General features: G+C 35.3%; 1 protein-coding gene across 1 annotated transcript in view; it reads left to right on the top strand.

Moving 5' to 3' along the window:
* The first annotated feature begins 7,527 nt into the window (after positions 1–7,527).
* LOC140439213 (GTPase-activating Rap/Ran-GAP domain-like protein 3) overlaps positions 7,528–8,841 on the top strand; it is a 685,378-nt gene continuing 684,064 nt past the window's right edge. The window contains exon 1 of the mRNA XM_072528978.1: positions 7,528–7,672. The gene's annotated coding sequence lies outside the window, so the exon portion shown is untranslated. The remainder of the gene's footprint in view (positions 7,673–8,841) is intronic.

The raw sequence follows: 8,841 nt of genomic DNA, 5'->3' as shown, positions 1-8,841 counted from the left end.
TCGCATCAACTCATATTTTTCATTTTTTAGTATGTGACCAAAGTAGCTCATGTTTCTTTCCTTCATAGTGTTGAGTCTTTCTTTTCATTTTTTCATCTTTCTTAATATTTCCGTGTTTGTTGCGTGTTTTGTTTGTTGGTAAGTGTTTTTTCAGTTGTGTCCGTAATTGTACAGGCTTCAACTTCATACAAAAGGGCAGAGGACAGTTTTTGCTACTCTCCAAAATTAACGCACCACCTCGAATGGACCATGATTTTGAAACTATATTTCTTCTGAACCCTTTATTGGATTTGGATGATTTTTTGCCACTGTAGGTATATTTCTTAGTTAATTACTATATTGATGTTTTTTAAGAAACGTCAGCGTTTTACCTATACACGGGGCGTAAAAATAAAGTTTTGTTTTTTCATCTCATTTTGCAATACCCTGTGGAATGTATTAGAGAGAGATTCTACATCTTATTAATATTTCGAGATAGCTTCATCCTTTCTTAACATGTTTGTAAAAGAATCATCTCGATATCTTTATTATCAAAAAAGAAAAGTACGTTCAAAGCAATACGTAATTTTCTACTCTCCTAAATTAACGCACCACTTCAACTGTACCATAATCTTTAAGCTAGTTTTCTTTCGAATTCTTGTTTGTATTTCTATATTTTTTTTCCATTACAGATCTATTTCTAATTACTGTATTATTGTTTTCTGAAAAAATGTCAAGATTTTACCCATATACGGGGTGTAAAAATAAAGTTGTTTTTTCATCTTATTTTACAACATTCTGTGGAATTTATTAAAAGCTAACCATATATCTTATTAATATTTCTAGATAGCTTCATTTTCTTTTACATATTCGTAAAAAATCATCGATAACTTTATTATCAAAAAGGAAAAGTACGTTCAAAGCATAACGTGATTTTATTGAATTGTAATACGAAATAATAGAAGTATTTAGTTGGTTATGAAAAATCCATCGAGTTAGAATCTATGGAGAGGGCATCACGTGGCTAAAAACAACCTCACTTCGGCTATATTGTTAAGATTGTTTTGACACTTTTGACAGATCGTATCTGTTTGTTTACGTTTGTTGTTTTTCGAATATTTTTAGTTGTATAATACTTTTATAGAAACTGTAATAATATATTGTGATAGTGCATAATAATAGTTTCTTGTTCTCAACGTAGTTGCAGTAGCAGAAGCAATGTTAATAAAAAATCTTCAGGAATAACGTTCTACAGGTTAGTATACAAATATGTAAACAAAGTAATGGCCCGTACTTCAGAAAATAAATTAATAGTATTTGACTGTATTAATTTATCTTTATGTATAATATATCGTGTTTTTATTGTTTACCGCGGGATAAATAAATCATAGTTTATTAAAAATGTATTGCACTTTTTTAGATTATGATTAAATCTTCTGAATAACTAGTCATATTTTTATAGTAGTTTTAATATTATTGAGTCCGGCCATGATCCCACCGCCATATTGGTATCATCGTTAGCCACGCCTACCTACGCCGTTTTTAATACACACGTTAATATGCTCATAGCTTCTCCATAGATTCTAACTCGATGGAAAAATCAAACAATTTGGCAGGACAGTTTTAGACAAGTGACATATGTTCATAATATTTAAATTAGTAGAAACACTATACAAAGGCGTCTGGGTAAAGAAGCTCTGCATGTAAGAACACCAGTCAGAGCACCAGCTTTAAACGTAAAGAAAACGTAGAAGTAGATTACAATTTGCCAGAGAGCACCTTGACTGGAATTTTGATGACTGGGAGCACGTGTTCGACAGCCAAGAGAACGCCAATATAAACATAATATTGACGTGCTATAAAAAAAAAAAAAAAATAGTTTCAGAACCTGTTTTTTATTTTTTTATCCAAATAATCATGTAGTCCTTGATTAATTGGACGACGAGGTTGGAATACAAACTATGAACTGGCTACCCTGCAGCCCTGATCTAAATTCCATAGAAAATTTGTGGGATATTATTGATTAAATGTGCTCAAGAAACAAGAAAACTTAGTTCAAAAGCATTATCCACCGAAGAACTATTAAAAAGCTACGACGAGGAAACCCCCGATGGAGCACAAAAAACGTTTTTCCACCTTCGTTCATTTGAACTTGCTTGGAGAGGCAATGAGGCCGTAGACTGCAAGATCCACTTTTCCGGAAGGAATTTGATGTTATGGGAGAATTTACGGGGCGAATTGAATACGAGGGTAGATTGATATAAAACTAGCCTTTGATAGAAAAAACAAGTTTTTTGGAATTAAATCGATTTATTTCTCAACATAGTCCCCTTTTAGCTCGATACACTTAGTAAGACGATGTTCTAATTTTTTTATCCCATTCGAATAGTACTTTTGCTCGAGCTCTTCAAAATAGGCCGAAGTTTCAGCGATGACTTCATCATTTGTTGCGAAACGGCGTCCTCCGAGCCATTTTTTTAGGTTTGGAAACAGGAAAAAATCGCTGGCGCAAGATCTGGGGAATACGGTGGGTGTTCAACCAATTCATAGCCCAATTCGTGTAATTTTGCCATGGCGACGGCGGATCGGTGAGCTGGTGCATTGTCTTGGTGAAAGAGCACTTTTTTGCGTTCCAAACCGGGGCGTTTTTGACACAATTCGACATCGAATCGATCCAATAATGTTACTCACTATTGACTGTTTTTTCTTTTTCCAAGTAGTCAATGTGGATAATGCCCTTCGCATCCCAGAAAACAGTCTCCAACACTTTGCCGGCCGAATGTGCACTCTTTGCCTTTTTCAGCGGTCCTTCGCCGCGTTTGCGCCACTGTTTCGACTGTTATTTGGTTTCCGGTGTGTAATAATGCACCCAGGTTTTATCAACGGTGATAAATCGGCGAAAAAAATCCTTCAGATCGCGCCGTATCATCGAAAAAAGCGTCTCCGAAGTGGTCACACGTTTTTGCATTTGATCGATTGTCAGCAAACGCGGCACCCTTCGCGCGGATAGATTTTTCATGTCCAAATGATGGTGAATGATGTTGCGTATGCATTCGTAGGAAATGTTTAGGACCTCTATTAACTCGCGGAGCTTAATTCGAAGATCTGTCATAATCATGTCATGGAATTTGTTGATCATTTCCGGCATGGTGACTTCATTTGGCCTCTCGGGACGCTCATCATCAAAAACACTCGTACGGCCACGAACAAATTCAGCTTTCCAAAATTTTACTGTTGCTAACGAAGGTGAAACCTCACCATAAACTTCATCCAGGTCGGCTTTGATTTGCACATTCGTTTTACCCTTTTTGTGGAGGAACTCAATCACCGAACGATACTCGACTTTTTCCATTTCTCCGAAAACACAAAATTTGCTTGCTTTTGACGGCTGTAAAAACTAAACTAATTGTTTTTAGAATTTAAAATTTTGACAGACGTCATGTCACGAATGGCAAATGTCAACACCGAAACCAATTCGGTATCAAGTAGCGCCATCTATCAAAGGCTAGTTTAATATCAATCTATCCTCGTACATTTTTTTCAGCAATTTTTTCCAAAACAAATCAAGGCGGTTCGAAAGGTTTGGCAAGCAGCAAATGGCTGGTAAGAAATTCATCAAACGAAAGGACCAAAGACTTTATCAGATAGACTCTTGCTTATCGTTCGCCCCAACTAAAAGGATGGATATTGGTTCAAAAACTGTCCACTTGGAATCAACACCGTATCTATCTAAGTGGACAAAAATTTCAGCTGAAAAAATTGGAATAGAACAAAAAACATAAAATAACAAACCATTCTCATCGATCTTCAGCTGTGTCAGCTTTGTTCAAGCAAGGTGTTTCTGAACAGGAGTTAATTAAATTAACGGGTCACTCAAATGCAAGCTCTCTAAAACCATATTTGCAGCTGGATTCCAGTCACCATTAGAAGTTGATCGAAAATCTCAGAACAACAAATGAAGCTGGACCTTCGATTTCCCAAATGCTACATGTCAATAATACACAAAATCATGCTTTGGTAAAAAAGAATGAGTAAACTATGGTTAACAAATAAATAAAGATTATGTTTTGTTGATAAATAGTCTTGTCAAATATCATTCGAGAGAAAATGATTTACGGCAAAATTTTCTTCTGGTTTTATTCAAGTTTTTTGCCTTTTGGCAATTTTCGCTTATGAAATTTGGACAAAATTTGGACTGACGTCTCATGATTTAATTGTCAAAATTTAATTCGCGAAAATTGCCAGGCAACAAACTTTCCTACCAGTCGAAAATATTGCCGACAAACTTTTCTCTTTTATGATATTATAGACGAAAACTTAATATAGTGATTTATTAGAAATAGACCTATAATATGAGTAAAAAATCATCAAAATCGGAATTATCATCCGCTCAGAAGAAAAATAGCTTCAAACTTATGGTACATTTATTAAAAATTTCAATTAAACAAATTTGGATTGCAAAATTATTATGGGAAATCTATTAAATTGATTTTAATGAGATTGGGTGGACTGTTTTGTTATCATATAAAGACTTTCTGATATAATTATAAAGGTCCTAAGCGATTGAGAAACATTGAATAAGAAAAGAATCGTTCCACTCCTTCTTTGTATTTATTGCTATTTTTCAGCAATGGTAATAAATTTTAATCAGTCGTATCTTAAACACAGACCATCCATACTCTCGGTTTGTGATCTTAAAGAAAAGTCAACTATTGCTATTTTATTTTAGTACGACTTTGCTCCAAAATGAAGCGTTTTAAAGTTATAAGCAAGAAAGGGGAAAGTAGCAGACTCAGTAGCTGGTGCCACGACAGGCAAGTCGTGGATATACCGCCTGTCCAAAGAGGAATTATAACGCGAGGTCGAAAAAGTCTGCTTATATTCCAAAGGAACCGCCGAAGATCAAGGCTAAGAGACTTTTTTAAAGATCACGGAGAACCTACAGGGACGATCCCAAAAGTCAATCCTTCCAAAGAATCTGAACCAGACGTACTAACCCAAGAAATGTAAATTATCAGAAGACAATTACAAGACCTAACAATATCGAGACAAATGTCGCAAGCAGAGTTATTAAACCAACTACGAAAGTGGAACACGCACTTTGATAAAAAACATTCGGACGCAGTAGACTTTATAGAAAGGATATACGAATTAAGCCTAGCTTACGAGATCGATAAACAAGTTGGAAGTCGTGGACAGACTTTAGCGAAGATTTTAAGAAAGCTTTCTATCCTAGAGGATATTTGATACAACTAGAGGAGCAAATCAGAAATAGAAAGCAAAAGCAAAACGAGTCAGCGGATAGATATATCACAGACATTCAAACATTAATTAGACGAGAAGGATCTTTTTCCAAAGATCAATAACTAGAATATAGGAATAACTGCATATATAGGAATATGCTACCGAAATATAAACTTTATATTCGCTGCCGAGACTTTGAAGATTTAACTGAATTACAAGACAGCCCAGGAATATGAAGCCCAAGAAGACGAAAAAACCAGAGTAAATCAAAATCTTCTAAGACACCAGGAACGTACAGCTCCAAGAGAATAGGATACCAAAGGCACGGGCTTTAGATCTAAAATGCCAGGTCACATCAATAAAAATTGCAAAAACCCATGGAAAAAATTCTGTTGACGTTTCGGCAAAGATGGAGTTTATAGCAGTGACTGCTGTATAAGGAGTTAGGGAAACGAATAACAGGCTAGAGAAATAAGGAGTCGTCCCAGTTCTCGCCGTTACACAACCAGCAAACTACGACGTTCCTTTTTGTATCATTAAAAATCGGACATAAAACTTTAAAAGCGCTATTTGATACAGGGACGATTAAAAATTATGCCGGAGACACAATAGCTCAGGCATACAAGGACTCTCTAGAAAACTATAGCGGAAGAACAAAACTAGCGAACGGATCATCGATGGAACTAAATAAGAAACTTGCTATCGACTACGAGATCGATAATTTACAGACCCGAGAAACATTCATTATAATGTCCGGATTAACAGAAGACGCTATACTCGGAGTAGAATTTCTTAGGAAAAATTCTATCGAACTTTAGTTAGAGCGAGATATGAGTACACAACATACACAGCTTTAAGAAAAAACTAACTTGCAACGCTTTGAAGGATTCTAATCAAAATACGGAGCTAGAAGGATTCCTAAGAAAAAAATTAAGGGAATTCAAGAAAGTAACAGGACCCACCAACTTAATAATAAAACACGAAATTAAGTTAAAAAAGAGATACGACCCCGTCAAGCAGCCGTATAGACGGCACAACCCCGAAATGTTACAAATCATCAACCAAGAAGTGAACAAGATGTTAAAGGAAGGAACTATCGAACCCTCTACAAGTGGTTGGAGTTCACCGATTGTACTAGTAAAAAAAAGACAACTCGTACAGATTTTGTACAGACTTTCGAAAGGTCAACTAGCTATCAAATGAAGACGCATATCCGTTACCCAGTATATCGGACATTCTGGATAAACTTACAGAGGCAAATTTCATTTCTACCCTTGATCTAAAACAAAGTTACTTTCAAATACCGTTGAAAGAGACAAGCCGCCCAGTAACAGCATTTAGCGTAATCGGAAAAGGCCACTTTCAATTTAGAACTATTCTATTTGGTCTGCACTCCACTGGAGCAACTTTCCAACACCTACTGGATAAAGTAATATCTCCCGATATAGAGTTCGCATTCGCCTACTTATATGATATCGTGGTAATATCGAAGACACTCCAAGAGCATTTAAATCACCTACAAGAAGTCTTTCGAAGACTGAGGCTAGATTACAGCTAAATTTTGAAAAACGCACATTTTGCCAGCCAGAACTCAGATACTTGGGACACGTTGTTGGGACAGAAGGAATAAAAACCGATCCGGAGAAAACCAGCGCTATAACCGAACTTACAGCCCCGAAAAATGTGCGTTTAACTCCGCCGTTTTCTAGGAATAACTTCATGGTACTCCGATTCATATAAAACTATTCAACAAAATCAGGACCTCTAAACACGCTTCTGAAAAATAGAATACAATGGAAATTTGTGTATGAGCTCTGAAATAGCTTGTCTTTGACATAATGTTTCATATAAACTTTCCCTATAATGTAATATGTCTGATCTATCTGAGACTGGACGACGCGTATATGTAAATGTATAATAAATTATTTTTTTTAAGTTGGTCTATAAAATAAAGGTTTCAAAATTTATCCAGGGTTCAGATACGAGTTCTAATTAACCGTTCCGGTAAATAATCCGATCGTTAAACGGTTGATTGAAGATTACCATTTACTTATCAAAGAGTTGACTTTCCACCGTAACCAATTTAAAAGCGCTCGCACACACCAGCATCCAATTGCAGGATGGGATGGCATGCGTAGTGTAAAACATTAATCGGTGACCGCGACCCTGCTGCGTTAGCGTACCGTAGCGTAGCGTCGTCGTCTCGACGTCCGCTCCGTAATAAAGACGAGAGAGCTACAGGTTATCCCTCGCTTGCTTTTGCTTTTGCTTTGCTGCTCTTAGTGAACCGCGAGCTTTCGACTGTGACGTCACGCAGCTGAAAGCGGTTGCTGCAACATCTTATCAGTTTGATGTCGGAAATGTTTGTCGGGGATCGAGGGAGAAACTTTTAGTAGTGACGACGAGTTTTTTTTCGGCCAAAATCCCGACGTTTTGAATGCCGTCAAGGGTATGTGTATTTTTCGACATATGTTGTAATTTCTTCTTCTTTATCATTACTTTTGGATGTTTGTTTTCTTTTAGTATTTTAAAACTATCTTAGCAATTGGTATTCTGGATTAAAACTATTTTGTCTTATTTTTTCAGAATTATTTTCATCGAGGAGATATTTCTATACAGTGCGTTCTTTACTCGTGTCTACTTTCTAATTACTACTTAAAAATATGCATGAAAATTTTTAAACTGGCTTTAAGCGGCATGTCTAAAATATGAACTGTGTTGAAGAGTTAGGTATAATCTTATAATTATTTTTAAATAATATATAGTAGATCCGCTGGATCTTTGCACATTGTCATCATTAGTAATATAGGAAATAAACCAAAACATGTGAGACAAACTTACGGGGTTATAAGAATTGGCTAATAATGGCTAATATTACAAAAGACGTTTTAATTCCAATTATTGCGTTTTGAAAACTGGGTATACATTTATGAACGAGGTTTTCCAATTTTTGGAAACCTACAGGTTGTCCAGTAAATAAATATTTAAACCGTAGTAATCAGAAATAAAAGTGTTTTCATTGCATTTAAGCAAATATATGAGTTATGATCTAAAAATTGGATAGAAATCTACCTCAAGGATCCATCATCTTGACCATTTTGTTTATTCAGTGTTAAATATTGTGGTTTATATAATTATTAATTAATGACTTTGTTTTTACTACTGTTGAGAAAATTGATGGATTCAAAATTGAAGAGCTTTGAGCCTCGTAACGGGTATTATTGATAAAAAATGACTAAAACTGTAATGGACATAATAAGACTAAATGCAGGTTACACAAGTTATCAAACTAAATTGAAAAAAAATGTACATACAAAAATTAACACAACAAATTTCAAATAAAGAAACCTATGTATAATAAATTTAAGATTTCTTCACTGGCACAATGTCAGCTACTCATATTACCAGTGTCTATTATACCACTTTTAATAAATTTATGTGTATGTCTCACACATTTTTCTCAAATTTTTGTGTTACATTGGTTTAGTGCCTCTTTTCACATATTTATATCAGCACTATCAGAATGTCCATCTTTACCAATATACTTATTGTAATATGACTTGCAGTTTACTTAAATTAATTCAATAGCGTTGAATTCGCAGTGATAAGGAAGTAGTC

The sequence above is a fragment of the Diabrotica undecimpunctata genome, chromosome 4 (genome assembly GCF_040954645.1).
Source record: "Diabrotica undecimpunctata isolate CICGRU chromosome 4, icDiaUnde3, whole genome shotgun sequence".
In the NCBI taxonomy this organism is placed as follows: Eukaryota; Metazoa; Arthropoda; class Insecta; order Coleoptera; family Chrysomelidae; genus Diabrotica; species Diabrotica undecimpunctata.
This window is presented reverse-complemented; position numbering and strand designations above follow the sequence as displayed.